Source organism: Hemitrygon akajei, chromosome 2 (genome assembly GCF_048418815.1).
Source record: "Hemitrygon akajei chromosome 2, sHemAka1.3, whole genome shotgun sequence".
Taxonomy (NCBI): domain Eukaryota; kingdom Metazoa; phylum Chordata; class Chondrichthyes; order Myliobatiformes; family Dasyatidae; genus Hemitrygon; species Hemitrygon akajei.
The window spans coordinates 138,468,931-138,485,377 of NC_133125.1; the positions used below are offsets into that span (position 1 = coordinate 138,468,931).

The window sequence follows — 16,447 nt, forward strand, 5'->3', positions numbered from 1 at the left end:
CAGAAACCAAACAAAGATGATTAAAGCAATCCTCTATGACCCATAGAACCCACTTGCCCCTCTCACCGAACAACTACTGTCCCACTGGTGGCAGAGTCCACAGGTGCCATATTGGCCCCAGAACCAATAGAACTTGAGAGGAAGCAAGTCATACTTGACGCTGAGGGACTGTTGAGGAAGGGCATAGAGATTTGAGTGCCTAGAACCTGGATTGAAAAGCATAACCCCTTGCCTGGAAGTAAGATCAAGAGCTTGGAAGCTGTCAGGGATGGTGGCCAGGCAACTACATTAGGAGGTGCTTAGACAGGTGCATGAATTTCCTCACTGCATCATACTTAAAACTTATAACCCATAAGGAAGAGGTTTTAAACGACAGTTGGACAAGGAAAGGTCGAGAAGGTGATGGGTTAAGCTTGGGAAACAGGACTAGCTTATTTGGGCATCTTGGTTAGCATGGACCAGTTGGGATGAAGGGCGCATTAAAAGATTCCCACCATTTGAGACCAGACCTCCTCTAGTAGCTGCTTTTGGGCAGGAGGTACAGAAGCCTCAAGTCCTACACCACCAGTTTAAAAGGAGCTTCTTCACATCAACCATTCAGTGTTTGAACCAACTGAGAAACCCTCATCATCATTTTGCACTAAAATGAACTTTTTGCTCTAATTATGTTCTCTCTTTTTAAAAAAATGTGTATAATAAGTCCTGCTGAAAAGTCTTGGCACAAAATGTCGACAGAGGCCTGCTAAAGGGTCTCGGCCTGAAACGTTAACTGTACTCTTTTCCACAGATGCTGCCTGGCCTGCTGTGGTCCTCCAGCATTTTGTGTGTGTTGCTTGGCTTTGCAGCATCTGCAGATTTTCTCATGTTTGTTATTTGATTACTACACTGCGAAATCTCTTCCAGGGATGCCTCCCTTCAAGAAGTTTAAATCTACCCTTCAACGGGAATTCAGCGAAACTCTCTCTTACGGCTCCCCCTCTGTGATCTCTGCTGCTCTCCGACTCTTCGACCATGTGCTTACCCAGACCCACTACAACAGCCAGGTGAACATGACTTCACCACCAGCTTGCACCACATGGCTACCACTTCTGCTGAAGGGTCTCGAGCTGAAAAGTCAACTGTACTTTTTCCATAGGTGCTGCCTGGCCTGCTGAGTTCCTGCCCTGTTGTTTGTACAATTTATGTTTAGATTACGTTGTTGTTGTGAATGCTGTTTTTCTGATGCAATGAGCCTGTAATGCTGTTGCCAGTAAGTTCCTCATTGCACTGTTGCATACATGTACAGTAAATTCCAGTTAATTGGGACACATTAGGACCAGTACATTTTGGCACAATTAAACGGCTGTACCAAGTTTCATGGAAACAGTTAAAAAGTTAAAGAATTTACATAGTTAAAATCATTATAAAAAAGACAAGCTACCATTTAATTGAGTAACAAATTATGTACTTCAATGAAATACAGAAGAAATTAGAACACTATCAATACTATGACAGTACTATAAAACTGTCTTTCAATCCCAAATAGCAACCAATGGATGAATTTATCCAGCATATGCTGCCATGGTTTATTTGCACGACTGTAAATTAGCGAAATCAGTGCATACACCTAGTATAGATAATGGACCGCCCTCATACAATTCTTCTGAAGACTGTATCCTCCAAATTTTCATTTTCATTGTAACATTCAAAATGATTGTCGATGCCTTCAAGTTCTTCAAAGTTCCTAACTTACTGAAGTAATTAAATTCTTTCATTTTCACTCCAGACCGATTCTGGCATCTCCAAACCTGAATGCTTGAAACCGTAGTGAGTAAAATGGTTTTGAATTGTCTTACTGTTTATTTCTCACCAAATATCAGTGACAAAGATCACTACTTTTTGAACACAAACACATTGTGTTTTGAGTAATATGGACTATATACAGGCAGAATAAATGATGTGTCATTAGTTTAATTCATTTGACACAACATTTTTGGACTGAAGGGTCAACTCCTCTTGAACCGTTCCAAGTTCTCTCAATCAGAATCAAACTATGTAGAAACATAGAAACATAGAAAATAGGTGCAGGAGTAGGCCATTCGGCCCTTTGAGCCTGAACCGCCATTCAGTATGATCATGGCTGATCATCCAACTCAGAACCCTGTACCTGCTTTCTCTCCATACCCTCTGATCCCTTTAGCCATAAGGGCCATATCTAACTTCCTCTTAAATATAGCCAATGAACCGGCCTCAACTGTTTCCTGTGGCAGAGAATTCCACAGATTCACCACTCTCTGTGTGAAGAAGTTTTTCCTCATCTCGGTCCTAAAAGGCTTCCCCTTTATCCTTAAACTGTGACCCATCGTTCTGGACTTCCCCAACATCAGAAACAATCTTCCTGCATCTAGCCTGTCCAATCCCTTTAGAATTTTATAGGTTTCAATAAGATCCCCCCTCAATCTTCTAAATTCTAGTGAGTATAAGCCTAGTCGATCCAGTCTTTCTTCATATGAAAGTCCTGCCATCCCAGGAATCAATCTGGTGAACCTTCTTTGTACTCCCTCTATGGCAAGAATGTCTTTCCTCAGATTAGGGGACCAAAACTGCACACAATTCTCTAGGTGCGGTCTCACCAAGGCCTTGTACAACTGCAATAGAACCTCCCTGCTCCTGTCCTCAAATCCTTTTGCTATGAATGCCAACATACCATTTGCCTTTTTCACCGCCTGCTGTACCTGCATGCCCACCTTCAATGACTGGTGTATAATGACATACAGGTCTCGTTGCACCTCCCCTTTTCCTAATCGACCACCATTCAGATAATAATCTGTTTCCCTGTTCTTGCAACCAAAGTGGATAACCTCACATTTATCCACATTAAATTGCATCTGCCATGAATTTGCCCACTCACCTAACCTATCCAAGTCACCCTGCATCCTCTTAGCATCCTCCTCACAGCTAACACTACCGCCCAGCTTCGTGTCATCCGCAAACTTGGAGATGCTGCATTTAATTCCCTCATCTAAATCATTAATATATATTGTAAACAACTGGGGTCCCAACACTGAGCCTTGCGGTACCCCACTAGTCACTGCCTGCCATTCTGAAAAGGTCCCGTTTACTCCCACTCTTTGCTTCCTGTCTGCCAACCAATTCTCTATCCATATCAATACCATACCCCCAGTACTGTGTGCTTTAAGTTTGCACACTAATCTCCTGTGTGGGACCTTGTCAAAAGCCTTCTGAAAATCTAAATATACCACATCCACTGGCTTTCCCCTATCCACTCTACTAGTTACATCTTCAAAAAATTCTATAAGATTCGTCAGACATGATTTTCCTTTCACAAATCCATGCTGACTTTGTCCGATGATTTCACCTCTTTCCAAATGTGCTGTTATCACATCTTTGATAACCGACTCTAGCATTTTCCCCACCATCGATGTCAGACTAACCGGTCTATAATTCCTCCATTTCTCTCTCCCTCCTTTTTTAAAAAGTGGGGTTACATTAGCCACCCTCCCATCCTCAGGAACTAATCCAGAATCTAAGGAGTTTTGAAAAATTATCACTAATGCATCCACTATTTCTTGGGCCTGTGAGGAAAAGATGATGGAAGAAAAACAGTGAGAACTTTAATGGGGCAGATCTGATTCTGACAGGAAGTGCTTGTGATGTTAGATTAAGTGGGAACAGAACTAGGATTAGCTGACCTTTGCAGTTGAACACAAGGTAGCAAAGACTGAGCATGAAATTCAGTGAAGGCAAAGCTTAAAAGAAACATGATGGACCAACCTTTCATTGGGGTAGAAACAAAAGGGGCTATCCTAATCAACTTGAATATTAGAAAAATGAGACAGTTGTATTTAATGGAAGATAAAATACTTAATTGCCTCTGCAGGGTCTATTGAAAATTAATGAAAGAATAGAGAGGTGTTTAATGGTATCAGATGTTAAAGGGAAATGAGGCAGCTGTGCTTGTCTACTGATCAGACAACTTGTAAGTTTTAATTTTAACACAATGAAGAAACTAAGCTCTGTTCAAAATTATCAACTTGAAAGAATGCTAAAAATAAGACTGAAGAAAGAGATTCTCACTAAAAAAGGTCAGGCGATGCATCAAAGTCACTCCACCAGCAGTACAGACGGCAGCACGTCCAGACTCACTGCTTGAATAGATGATGAAGTGTTTCCCGAGAGGTCTGTTGACAGAGAGCCAGAAATGGATGGGAATCAGGAATTCAGTGAATCTGATGGAGCAGTGCTTTGTCATGTTCAGAGAAAGTCATGGCATACAAAAGACCCGTTAATAAAGGAGCCAGTGCCATGAGTGGCCTTGATATCACGCTTCCACTAATTCCATGAATGACTTCATCTAGAACAAATGTACAAAGCTGTGCAAGACGTCCAGCCATCTTTTGAGATAGAGTTTGGTTCAGGAAAGTCCAACATAAAATCATTGGGGCAGACCTCCAACCTCGCAGATAACCAAATCTTCACTAGATGTACTGAGCTGCGGCTCCTCAGAGAACATGTTAACAAAGACTGAGGAAGTCATAGGAGCTACAGGGAGGTAATCACCCGAGGTGACAGGAGGTAGGAAACTCGGTGACTGCCCAGAGAAGGAAGGGAAACGGACACCCAGTGCAGAGTACCTCCGTGGCCATTCACCTCAATAATAAGTATACCACTTAGTATACTGTTGAGGGCAGGAGGCTGCAGTGACTGGGTCTCTGGCACTAAGTCGGGCTCTGTGGCTCAGAAGAGAAGAGAGGTGAAGAGGGCTGCAGCAATGCATAGTTAGAGGAATAGAGATGAGATTCTGTGTTTGCGATATAGACACCTGGACAGTATGTTGCTTTTCAGGTGCCTGGGTCAGGGACATCTTGGATCGGGTCCAGAGCATTCTAAGTGGCAAGGGTGAGCAGCCAGAAGTCTTGGTACATATTGGCACCAATTACATAGGTAGGAAAAGTGAGGAGGTTCTGATTAGAGATTTTAGGGAGCCAGATAAAATGCTGAAAAGCAGGACCTCCAGAGTAGGAATTTCTGCATTGCCTCCTATGCCATGTGCCTGTCAGGGTAAGAATAGGATGATTTGGCAGATGAATGAGTAGCTGAGGTACTGATGCGCAGGGTGGGGTTTCAGATTTCTGGATCGTTGGAATCTCTTCAGGAGAAGGTATGACCTGAACAAAAGGGACGGGTTACACCTGAACCCAAGGGGGACCAATACCTTTAGGGCAGGTTTGCTATAATTGTTGAGGAGAGTTTAAACTGATTTGGCGGGGGGGGGGGGGGGGGTGGGAGACTAAGTGATAGGGCTGAGGGTGGGGCAGCTGGTAAGCAAGCATAAGCAGTGTGTAGGGACACTGGCAGAAAGGACAGGCAGATGAAAGGGCAAGATTGCTGTCAGTGGGATAAATTGCAGTATAACAAGGGGACAAAATCAAAAAGGGTAATGAATACAGGACTGAAGGTGTTGTATTTGAATGCACACAGTGTATAAAATAAGGTAGGTGGTCTAATAGTGCATTTGGAGATTGGCAGGTATGAGCATCATTGAGTTGTGGTTGACAGAAGATTATAGTTAGGCGTCTACCATCCAAGATACAGATTGCATCAAATGGACAGGTAGGTAGGCAAAGGGGGTGGCGTTGGTCTGTTGGTAAAATTGAAATTAGATCCTTGAAAAAAAATGACATAGGGTGGGAAGATGTAGAACTGTGGATAGAGTGAAGGAAATGCAAGGGTAAAAAGATCCTGATGGGAGTATCCAAGCCCCTGAACAGGAGCCAGGACAACGAGGGATAGAAACTGTATGTTAAAGCAGCAATGTTCTGCTAGTCATGGGGGATTTCAATATGCAAGCAAATTGGGAAAATCAGGTTGGTGCTGGTTTTGAATTCCAAGTAAGAGAATTTGTAGAATGTCTTAGAGCAGCTTGTGGATTAGTCCAGTAGAGGATCAGCTATTCTGGATTGGGTATGGGATAGATACATCCCAAAGGAGAAGTATTCTAAAGGCAGGATGACACAGCCGTGGCTGACAAGGGAAGTCAAAACCAACATAAAAACCAAAGAAGGCAGATAAAATAGAGCCAAAATTGGTAGGAAGTTAAAGGATTGGGAAGCTTTTAAGAACCAACAGAAGGCAATTAAGAAAAGCCATAAAGAAGGAAGAGAAGGTAAACTGGCCTATAACATTAAAGTGAATATAAAGAGTTTCTTCAGAAATATAAAGTGTAAAAGAGAGGCGAGAGTAGATATTAGACTGCTGGAAAATGATGCTGGAGTGGTAGTAATGAAGGTCAAGGAAATGGTGGATGAATTGAATAAGTATTTTCCAGCAGTCTTCACTGTGGGATACACTAGCAGTATTCCAGAAGTTCAAGAGGGTCAGGAGGCAGAGCAGTGTGAAGTTGCTGTTACTAGCGAGAATATTCTTGGGAAACTAAAAGGCAATGTAGTTAAGTCACCTGGACCCGATGGACTACACCCCACAGTACTGAACGAGGTAGCTGAAGAGATTGTGGAGGCATTTGTAATGATCTTTCAAGAATCAATTGTTTCTGGCATGGTTCTAGAGGAATAGAAAATTACGAATGTCACCCCACTCTTCAAAAAGAGAGAGAGGCAGAAAAAGGAAAATTATAGGCCAACTAGTCTGACCTCAGTAATTCGGAATATGTTGGAGTTGATTGTTAAGGATGTAGTTTCAGGGTACTTGGAAGCATGTGATTAAAGGGACGATGGTTACCATGGTTTCCTGAAGGGAAAATCTTGCCTGGCATATCTGTAGGAATTCTTTGAAGAAATAATATGCAGAATAGACAAAGGAGAATTGGTAGATGTTGTATACTTGGATTTTCAGAAGGCCTTTGACAAAGTGCCACACGTGAGGTTGCTTATAAGTTAATAGCCCATGTTATTTTAGGAAAGAGCATGAATTGAGCATTGGCTGATTTGCAGGAGGTAAAGAGAGGGAATAAAGGGAATCTTTTCTGATTGGTTGCTGATGACTAGTGGTGTTCCACGCAGGCCTGTGTTAGGACTGTTACTTTTTATTTTATATGGCAGTGATTTAGATGACGGAATTGATGGCTTTGCAGCTAAGTTTGTGGACGATATGAACATAAGTGGAAGGGCAGATAATTTTGCGGAAGTAGAGAGGGCACAGAAGGATTTAGGAGAATGAGCAAAGATGTGGCAGATAGAATACAGTGTCAGGATGTTCGTGGTCATGCACTTTGGTAGAAGAAATAAAAGTGTAGATCTTTTTCTAAGTGGAGAGAAAACTCAAAAATCTGAGGCCCAAGGGGCTTGGGAGTCCTTGTGCAGGATTCCTGAAGGACTAATATACAGGTTGACTCTGTGGTGAGGAAGGCTAATGTAATGTCATCATTCATTTCGAAAGGAATAGAATATAAAAGCAAGAACATATTATAGATGTTTTATAAAGCACGGGTGAAGCCTCACTTGGAGTGTTGTGAGCTCTTTCAGGCCCCTTGTATCTAAGAAAGGATGTGCTGATAACATAGAGGGTACTAAGGTGGTTTACAAAAATGATTCTGGGATTGAAAGGCTTGTCATATGAGGAGTGCATAATTACTCTAGGCCTCCACTCATTGGAATTCAGAAGAATGAGGGGGGACATCGCTGAGACCTATTGAATGTTGAAAAGCCTCAATAGATTGGATGTGGAGAGGATGTTATGCATGGGAGTCTAAGATCAGAGGACACAGCCTCAGAATAGCAGGACATCCTTTTAGAACAGAGATGAGGGGGAATTTCTTTAGTGAGAGAGTGCAATTTGTCACCACAGGCAGCTGTGGGGGCTAGTCATTGGGTATACTAAAGGCAGAGGTTATTAGATTCCTGATTAGTCAGGGCATGAAGGGGATACGGGGAGGAGGCAGGAGATTCAGGCTGTGGGAGAAAATGGATCAGCCATGATGAAACAGTGGATCAGACTCGATGGGCCAAATAGCCTAATTCTGATCCTATATCTTTTGGGCTTATGGTTTTATATGCTGGGTACAGCCCGAAAATGTTGCCGTGCTTCTGGTGCCAACATTGCATCCCCACAATTTCCTAATCTGTACATTTTTGGAACGCAGGAGGAAACTGGAACAAACCTACACTGTCACAAAGAAGCGGTACAACCTCCCAGCAGACAGCAGCAGGATTTGAACCCCAGTCGCTAATTGCTTGTGCTGCAAAGAATCATGCCAACTGCTTCGCTACCGTAGCATAGTGACTGAGGAACCAGGTGTGTGGGCGATGGATTAATTTTCAACCCTGCCAAGTCAAAGTGGTATTTCAACAAGTGAACAGGTATATTTTAGTCTAACAGGGGGAGCAGCTAGTTAGATGAAGCAGTGGTGTATTCCATTCACATCACCCTTTCAAATCATTCCCTTTTCACTCCACCTGTGGGTGATATCTTAAAAATACCATTTTGGATACCTAATTATGCTGCTAATCAAATTTAGACAACTTTTCCCCTTTTAGTTATTTTTGCAGCCTAGTGGTGTCTGAATTCATTCAGCGTGTGGTGGATTTTGATTGCAGCTTAGTGCTCAGAACCTGAATCACAGAAGGTGTATAGGCATTCAGAGCTATTTTTCACTGCTGTGTCTCGTAAAAGAAGCTTTTAGACCAAATAAACATAATCAATCATCTTTCCTATCAACCTTTGATGCTATCATTATATTATTATGATGGTTCTTAGTTTGACGGGGTATGCTACAGGTCTTTATATTTGAAGGTTTACAAATCATTGAGATGATATTCTAAATCAAAGTTACTCCTTTAAGGTTGTGAAATTATAGTCATCTAAAATGCAAATACTCAACATACATCCATCAAATTTTTAACTATTTTTATACCTACCTGACACACAACCTCAATTTTTCCAAATGTGCACAGCAGATGAGAGGGACTGATTAATTTGATCCCCACCAGAAGATTTATTCATTGCCAGGACTTTGATGTGCTTTAATCTTGTAGTCACCATAAATCACTTACAGAATTTCTGTGGATTCCTGTCACCTTAAAGGTGCCTGCAGCTCTTGCTGAGTGTGAGTGTGCGAGGAAGGATGCAGAGCGAGAGTTGAGATGGCGGCTGTAGGGCGATCTGGGACCAATTTTCATTCAGTGCACATGAGGGCGTGCTAGAAATCATGACTGACCTCCACAAGGACATGCACTATGGACTCTTGTCACTGCTGCCATTGGGCAAGAGGTTTTGGGTCAAGACCATTCATCTGGATTGGAAAGACTGAGATAGTATCAATAGAAGTGGAGGGATGGGATGGAGCACGGTTTATCTGTTTGATCCTATGACCTTGTGGATGACACAGAGGATTGCATCTTTGAAACAGAGCAAGCAATGAAAGACTACCATTGAGGGTTGTATCTTTATCCCACTAAAGTCCTAGACAGTGAATTTCACTACCTCAACCATCCTGTCTCTGCACCTCTTTATCTTCTTTGAAGCTGCTTAGTCGAACCCACAGTTTAAACAAATTTTCAGTCATCTTCTACATGTGACGCAGCATCAAATTTTATTTAATTTCATACCTTGGAATGCTTTACCATGCTGTACACAATGCTATTATGTCCATTAAGAAGGAGATGCTGGCTTTGATTGTCATTGAGCAAAATGAGTTACATCAGAGAAGTGTATTGAAATTGTTGTAAAGGCTTGCTGAAAAAATACTCAAGGTGAATTAGTTCCAATAATGGAAAAGTCAACATTCAAAAACTAAGATAATTAGCAACAAAACCAGAAGAATTCTGAGATAAAAAATGATGCAGTGAGTTATTTCAGTCTGAAATGAACTATCTGAGAGGTTGGTGAAGGCAGATGCAATAATAAATTTCAGAGGGAATTGTTTAAGTACTTGAGCAGGAAATATTTATTGGACTCTGTGGGAAGAAAAGGATCACATGTGACTACTTGAATATCATTCGGTGATAGTGCAAGCAAAATGTTAAAATTGCCTCCGTCTGTGATATGTCATTATACAGTCCTGTGGCTGTGTGATCTGGCAAACTAATGCTGTGTTTATACATCACTTATTGTACTGTCAAAGAAGGATAATAAAAAGTAAAATAGTGATTCTTCAAAGTTGTGCAGATGTTCTATTGAAAGTGTAGCGACTAGTTAGACAATAGACAATAGACAATAGACAATAGGTGCAGAAGTAGACCATTCGGCCCTTCGAGCCTGCACCGCCATTTTGAGATCATGGCTGATCAATTCCTATCAATACCCAGTTCCTGCCTTGTCCCCATATCTCTTGATTCCCCTATCCATAAGATACCTATCTAGCTCCTTCTTGAAAGCATCCAGAGAATTGGCCTCCACTACCTTCCGAGGCAGTGCATTCCAGACCCCCACAACCCCCACAACTCTCTGGGAGAAGAAGTTTTTCCTTAACTCTGTCCTAAATGACCTACCCCTTATTCTCAAACCATGCCCTCTGGTACTGGACTCTCCCAGCATCTGGAACATATTTCCTGCCTCTATCTTGTCCAATCCCTTAATAATCTTATATGTTTCAATCAGATCCCCTCTCAATCTCCTTAATTCCAGCATGTACAAGCCCAGTCTCTCTAACCTCTCTGCGTAAGACAGTCCAGACATCCCAGGAATTAACTTTGTGAATCTATGCTGCACTTCCTCTACAGCCAGGATGTCCTTCCTTAACCCTGGAGACCAAAACTGTACACAATACTCCAGGTGTGGTCTCAACAGGGCTCTGTACAAATGCAAGAGGAAAAGGCCAGCATTCCAGTAGCCTTCTTCACTGCCTGCTGCACTTGCTCATTCACCTTCAGTGACTGATGAACAAGGACTCCGAGATCTCTTTGTATTACTCCCTTACCCAACTCTATACCGTTCAGATAATAATCTGCCTTCCTGTTCTTACTCCCAAAGTGGATAACCTCACACTTATTCACATTAAACGCCATCTGCCAAGTATCTGCCCACTCACCCAGCCTATCCAAGTCACCCTGAATTCTCCTAACATCCTCATCACATGTCACACTGCCACCCAGCTTAGTATCATCAGCAAATTTGCTGATGTTATTTTCTATGCCTTCATCCAAATCGTTAACGTAAATGGTAAACAGCTGTGGTCCCAATACCGAGCCCTGTGGCACCCCACTAGTCACCACCTGCCATTCCGAGAAACACCCATTCACTGCTACCCTTTGCTTTCTATCTGCCAACCAGTTTTCTATCCATGTCAATGCCTTCCCCCCGATGCCCTGAGCTTTGATTTTACCCACCAATCTTCTATGTGGGACCTTATCAAATGCCTTCTGAAAATTAAGGTACACTACATCCACTGGATCTCCCCCGTCTAACTTCCTGGTTACATCCTCGAAAAACTCCAACAGATTAGTCAAGCATAATTTACCCTTGGTAAATCCATGCTGGCTCGGCCCAATCCTATCACTGCTATCTAGATATGCCACTATTTCATCCTTAATAATGGACTCTAGCATCTTCCCCACCTCCGATGTCAGGCTGACAGGTCGATAGTTCTCTGTTTTCTCCCTCCCTCCTTTCTTAAAAAGTGGGATAACATTAGCCATTCTCTAATCCTCAGGGACTGATCCTGAATCTAAGGAACATTGGAAAATGATTACCAATGCATCCGCAATTTCCAGGGCCACCTCCTTTAGTACCCTAGGGTGCAGACCATCTGGACCTGGGGATTTGACAGCCTTCAGTCCCATCAGTCTTCTCATCACCGTTTCCTTCCGAATGTCAATCTGTTTCATTTCCTCTGTTACCCTATGTCCTTGGTCCATCCATACATCTGGGAGATTGCTTGTGTCTTCCGTAGTGAAAACAGATCTAAAGTACTCATTAAATTCTTCTGCCATTTCTCTGTTTCCCATAACAATTTCACCCAATTCATTCTTCAAGGGCCCAACGTTGTTCTTAACTATCTTCTTTCTCTTCACATACCTAAAAAAGCTTTTGCTATCTTCCTTTATATTCCTGGCTAGCTTGCGTTCGTACCTCATTTTTTCTCCCTGTATTGCCTTTTTAGTTAAGTTCTGTTGTTCCTTAAAAACTTCCCAATCATCTGTCCTCCCACTCACCTTAGCTCTGTCATATTTCCTTTTTTTTAATGCTATGCAATCTCTGACTTCCTTTGTCAACCACTGTGGCCCCTTTCCCCCCTTTGAATCCTTCCTTCTCTGGGGGATGAACTGATTTTGCACCTTGTGCATTATTCCCAAGAATACCTGCCATTGCTGTTCCACTGTCTTTTCTGCTAGGCTATCTGTCCAGTCAACCTTGGCCATCTCCTCCCTCATGGCTCCATAGTTTCCCCTGTTCATCTGCCACACTGACACCTCCGAGCTGCCCTTATCCTTCTCAAATTGCAGATAAAAGCTTATCATATTGTGATCACTACCTCCTAATGGCTCCTTTACTGCGAGATCGCTTATCAAATCCTGTTCATTACATAACACTAAATCCAGAATAGTCTTGTCCCTGGTCGGCTCTCGTACAAGCTGTACCAAGAACGCATCCCGTAGGCACTCTACAAACTCCCTATCCTGTGGTCCAGCACCAGCCTGATTCTCCCAGTTCACCTGCATGTTGAAATCCCCCATAACTACTGTGACATTACCTTTGCCACATGCCAATGTTAACTCCCTATTCAACTTGCACCCAATATCCATGCTACTGTTTGGTGGCCTGTAGACAACACCCATTAGGGTCCTTTTGCCCTTACTGTTCCTCAGTTCTATCCACACAGACTCTACTTCTCCTGACCCTATGTCCCCCCTTGCAAAGGACTGAATCTCATTCCTCACCAACAGGGCCACCCCACCCCCTCTGCCCACATTTCTGTCCCTACGATAGCACGTATACCCTTGTACATTCATTTCCCAGGTCTGATCTCCCTGCAGCCATGTCTCCGTTATCCCAACAACATCATAGTTACCCATTCGCACCTGGGCTTCAAGCTCATCCGCCTTATTTCTGACACTTCGTGCATTCAGATATAGAATTTTTAGCCCATTTCTCCTCTCTCTGTTTGAATCGCTGCCTATTGTGCTTAACCCAGCTCCCCGAACTCCCATCGGGCTATACGCCCCTAGAATTTTGTTGTCCTTCCTAAATTTACTTATTCTTTCAACACATTTAACTCCATGTTCCGTCAGACCATCCCTCTGTACATGAGTCCTCTTTATCACTTGTTCCGCCTCACCTTTCTCTACTACACACTTAATATTCCGGAACTGTGTAGTCCCCATCTGTCCTTTATTCTTCCTCTCGCTATCCTCTCTCACATTCTGGATCCCCGCCCCCTGTAAATTTAGTTTAAACCCCCCCAAGAAGCACTAGCAAACTTCCCTGCAAGAATGTTAGTACCACTCCAGTTCAGGTGTAATCTGTCCCTTCGGAACAGATCCCACCTTCCCTGGAACAAAGCCCAATTATCTACAAACCTGAAGCCCTCCCTCCTGCACCATCCTCTCAGCCACGTATTAATCTTTATAATCCTTCTGTTCCTTGCCTCACTCGCACGTGGCACAGGTAGCAATCCTGAGATTGTTACCCTGGAGGTCCTGCTCTTCAGCTTCGCACCTAACTCCCTGAACTCCCTACACAGGACCCCCTCACTCATCCTACCCACGTCATTGGTCCCTACATGGACCACAACATCTGGATTCTTGCCCTCCCTCTCGAGAATAACCTGCACCCGATCTGAGATGTCCCGGACCCCGGCACCAGGGAAGCAACATACCATCCGAGACTCCCGATCTTCCCCACAAAATCTCCTATCCACCCCCCTGACTATAGAATCCCCTATCAATACCGCTCTCTTCTCTTCCCTCCTCCCCTTCCTAGTTGCGGGTCCAACCTCAGTGCCAGAGACAGGACCACTGCAGCTTGTTCCTGGTAGGTCATCCCCACCAACAGTATCCAAAACGGTGTACTTATTTTTGATGGGAACGGCCACAGGGGTGCTCTTCTCTCTCTGTCTGTTCCCCCTGCCTCTCTTGACTGTCACCCATTTGCCTACCTCCTGTCTTTTCGGTGTGACTGCCTCCCGATAACTCTTATCTATCTCTGCCTCTGCCTCCCGAATGATCCGTAGTTCATCCAGCTCCTGCTCCAATTCCCTAACTCGGTCTGATAGGAGCTACAGCTGGATGCACCTATTGCAGGTGTGGTCATCAGGAACAACGGTGTTGACCCTGACCTCCCACATACTGCATACGGAGCACACCACTGCTCTAACTGTCTCCCCCATTACCTGATCTCAGATTAGACTTGTCGAAGTCATCTTGCGCCGAAGCCCGCTGAGCCAAAGCCCAGCACTCTGCTCCTGCGCACTCCGCTGCCCGCTCCTGAAAGTGGGCCGCTTTTTAAAGCCCGCGCTCACCGCTGACGTCACCCGCGCTTGCACAGCTTTACCTTCCTCCTCAGGTACTCTCCAGGTAGGTCCAAGGGTCTCGGCCTACCTACAACGGCTGATCCTCCGATCTCCAGTCGTATGTCGATCACGAGCACTCCTTACTCCCACTCCGCTGCCCGCACTGACCATGGTCTGGTACAGCAATTCAAATACACTACTAAATGGAATTTTTTACCCCACAGACTAGTGGACTTAATCCAATACATCGCGGGTACATTCCTCCTCACCATTTACAGGGGGTGCTCCCTCTAGAAGACAAAATCTATTATCAAACATTGCTGCCTTGCGGGCCATATCATCTTCTTGCAGCTACTATCGGGCAGGAGGCACAGAAGCCTGAAGTCCCACATCACCAGATCCCCTTGAACCATTTGAACCAGCTGACAAAACTCTAATCTCTACAGTTTAACAATACTAAGACCAATCTGGTCACTTTGCACTAGCTTTGCTTTCAGCCATGTTAATTGTGTACTTTCTGATAAATATTGTGTGTAATTTTGTTAACAATGTGTTTCTGTTGTGAATGCTGCATATGTAATGCTTGAGATGTTGTTGCAAGTTATATTTTTTCTTTATTTGCATTTGATTTTTTCGCATTGGACTTAAGCACATGACAACAAACTTAACTTTGACTTTGGATAGATTTGTTTACTTTTTGTCTTCATGTTCAAATTTGTTAAATAATTGCTTTGATAATGCCATAGAGGTTTACAACACTGAAACCACATAATGAAATCTTCAAACAAGAAACAGACCATCCCAACGCATTTCAAATCATAGCAGTGGACATCAACCATGCTTGTTTGAAGAAAACCTTGCCCGATTACCATCAGCATATAACTTGTAGCATCAGAGTTCCCTACTTTCTAGACCACTATTATACGAAGATAGGGAATGCTCCATGCCCAGACCACTTCTCAGTAAATTGTATCACTTGGCTGTCCTTCTACCTGCATACAGTCAGAGACTAAAGAGCAATGCTCCAGAGATTAGGGCAACAAAGGGGTGGTCGCCGGAGGGAGAGGAGTGGCTATGGGATTGTTTTGTGTCAGTGGACTGGGCCATGTTCAAGACATCTGTAGATCTGAATGAACACACCGTGGTTATCACAGACTTTATTAAAACAGCCGTAGATGAGTGCGACCCATGGAGTCATTCAGAGTTTCCCCCAACCAGAAGCCCTGGGTGAACCACAATGTGCAGAGGGCCAGATCCGAGGCATTCAAGTCTGGTGGCCAAGAAGGTTTCAAGAAGTCCATGTACGATCTCCAGAAAGACACCTCACGGACAATGGGGCAATTCCAGACTAAACATTTATCAATGAAGGATGCTCGACACCTATGGCAGGGCTTGAAAACTGTTTCCTCTCATAAAGTGACATAAGCAACAACAGGGCTTCACTGCCAGATGAACTCGATGCCTTCTATGCTCACTTTGATAATCAAAACATGGAGCGACCACTATGAACTCCCACAGCCCCCAATAATCTCATGATTTCAGTCTCAGAGACCGACATATGAGCAGTCTTCAGGAGATGAATCCACAAAAAGCATTTGGCCCAGATGGGGTACCAAGCCAAGTACTACAAACCTGTGCTGATCAACTGGCTCAGCGAGATCTTTAACCTCTCACTTATGCAGTCTGAGGTTCAAATGTTCATTTATTATCGAAGTATATAAATCTGAATTTTTTTCTTCTCCAGAAACCAAGAAAGCAACGATCAGCAGCATAATCATCAACCCCCAAATCCGGCTCCCCTGCATATAAAAAAAAGAACAAGAAATATCAGGCCAAAACGCAGAATATAAAACAAATACAAGGCTGAAAAGAAGTCCACATCCAAAACACAGAAAACCTGGGCAACATTCTCCCTCTCTGAAGCAAAGCAATCTCACCAGTGACTAAAAAGGCAGTCTTCCCTCTCCAGCAGCAGAGCGGTTCCCCAGTGATAAGCAAGCAGGCAGTTGGTGTTTTAATCTCCCTCACCATTTTAATTGGTGC

At 43.5% G+C, this 16,447-nt stretch overlaps 1 long non-coding RNA gene across 1 annotated transcript; it reads left to right on the plus strand.

The window, feature by feature from the left end:
* The first annotated feature begins 1,750 nt into the window (after nt 1-1,750).
* Nucleotides 1,751-14,898, plus strand: LOC140737689 (uncharacterized). Its single transcript, XR_012101232.1, has 3 exons — nt 1,751-1,806; nt 8,099-8,250; nt 14,629-14,898. It is a non-coding gene; the product is annotated as an uncharacterized lncRNA (long non-coding RNA).
* Nucleotides 14,899-16,447: the final 1,549 nt, after the last annotated feature.